We start from the raw sequence: 2,239 nt of genomic DNA on the forward strand, positions 1-2,239 counted from the left end.
ACATGATGTATGTGCGTGGGTTTTTATCCCACCCCAAAACTTCAAACTTAAAGTCATTTTCGAATGAAAAACTCTTTGAAAAGGTTTTCTGATTGCAGTAGATGAGAAATTTACTGTTTGGACCTTGTCTTTCATAATTGTTGGAGTGTTTCAACCTAATGGGAGGGATGTAGAACAAAATTTAGCCAACAAAGCTGTCCATTTGGCCTAAGGGTTTACTGCAATACTCGCGAACAGTCCCACGATGTACTTTGTAGGTACGTAACAGGAAGAAAATTGTAAAGCGAGCAGCCCCCTTATTTATTTCTGGTCGTGTCCTCGCCCCCGCTTCTCGTAGTCATCTTCAATATTCCTTTCCTCAGTTGAGAAAGGAGAGAAGATCCAGTTTCGGAAGCGACATTTTATTTGTCCCCGAGAAGAATATCAAGTTAGGGCGTGTGCGTACAAGTCGCACGACTTCTATGGAGAAAGGGGGACAGATAGAGCAGGCCGGGCTGAGTGAAAGAGCGAGTGGGAGAGAGAGGGACGGGAGGGGAGGGGATGGGGGGAGATGGGGCAAGTCACTCTGCAATTCAAGAGTAACTCGGTGCTCCGCGCTCCGCCTCTCGCCGGCGCTGCGTGGCGTGGCGTGACTTTGGCGTGACGGGACGGACGTGGGCGAGCAGCGGCGAGGCTGGGGCGGGGGGCGAAGGGGAGCGATACATCGAAATGTTTGTCCACCTGGGTGTGGCGTGGCCCGGCATCGCCTGTGGGCCCTGGGCCCCCGTCAGCCGAGTTTGTTCCCCTGTCGATGCGCGCCGTATGCATACCGTATGGACCCGGGGCCGTGGCTCTGCGGCACCCCGTTAGCCTCCCGAGCGCCGCGCGGCGCCACTCCGCGAGCCAGGGGCGCGCGCTGCGTTTTATGACGAGAAGCCATCGCAACGGTATGGAATACACATAAAAGCGGCCATTGGGAATGGGGGTCAGACAACATTCCAAAGTATCTCTTCTCCTCGTCCTCCGGAGGTTTCGCCCCGGCCGCTACCTGCGCAGAGGACCAGGGTGGTGGCGGTGTCCGTTGGGGAGGTGGTGGTGCTGCTGCCATGGTGCCGGTGGTGTCGGGTATCTGGAAGAGCAGACCAGAGTGGCGGCCCTCTATTTTGCAAACTGTGTGAAAAGTCGGTACAGTGCGGCATGCATGCTGTACACGCTGGTGTGCGGGAGGGCGGGACGTGGCGGGGCGGGGACTGGCGTGGCGCCTGGACGCTACGGATGTCCCATGGGGCGCGCTGCCTCGTGCCGCTGCCCCGCCGCGCCCCGCCGCGCCCCGCCACGCCTGCGCTGGTCCCGAAAGCCTTTTTACAAGATGTATTTCTGACTGACATGCACCCGGGGCTGGCCTGCCGGCTGGGCCGGGCCATCGGACTGGGCTGTCGAGTCGAGTCGACTCGAAGGAGGCGCCAGGGGAGGGAGAGGCCAGCCCCGGCGATCTATGCAAACCGTAAAAAATGCATGTCGCACAGCGAGGAAATGAATGAAAGAAATATGGGCGAGTGGTGGAGCAGGCAGGTAGGACAGCGATTTGAAAAAAAGGGAACGTAAAACGGGTATCTTGTCGAAGGATGTCCCGCTCTCCACTCCACATCCGGCAGGGGGCAGAACGCCGTCGGTTCCTATTGGTCCTCGAGGCCGGGAGGGCCAGAGGGGACCCGCCCTCCGTTTTTACGATATACATAGCAAAAAGTATAAATGTCCTGTTAGCGTGGCGCGGTAGCCGGCGGTAGCTCCGCATGCCCCCGGCCCCCTTGGCCCCGCTCACCTGGGGCCGCTGCCCGGCCTGCTCCACGGCAGGCCCAGCCGTTGTCTCTCGACCGCCGCCTCCCCTAAAAGTCAGTTTGAAACTTGAGATATGATGACGAGCCAAGCAGGGAGGCGGGCCCCGGTCCCTTCGCCATGAGGACCGCCCCGCGCGCAGGGGCACCGCGCCGCCCTGCGGGAGATCCCCCCCTCCCCCCTCGGCAGTTCCGACGGAAAATTGAAGTTGGTGAGTTCCTTAACCGGGCAGAAAATATTAAAGGAGTTTTCAGATGAGGCCAAGGTTGCCATGACGGACGAAAACAGAAGCACTAGAAATACAATAGAGTGAGACAGTGCGCAAATTTCGGGGAATTTAGCACCGCGCTGGTGGTAGCCCGCCCAATCGCAAGATTGCCTACCCGACACCCGAACTGCTGCAGAGGAGGTAGCCCCTGGGAGG

The sequence above is a fragment of the Frankliniella occidentalis genome, unplaced genomic scaffold, assembly GCF_000697945.3.
Source record: "Frankliniella occidentalis isolate FOCC.00 unplaced genomic scaffold, Focc_3.1 Scaffold63, whole genome shotgun sequence".
NCBI classification, from domain to species: Eukaryota; Metazoa; Arthropoda; class Insecta; order Thysanoptera; family Thripidae; genus Frankliniella; species Frankliniella occidentalis.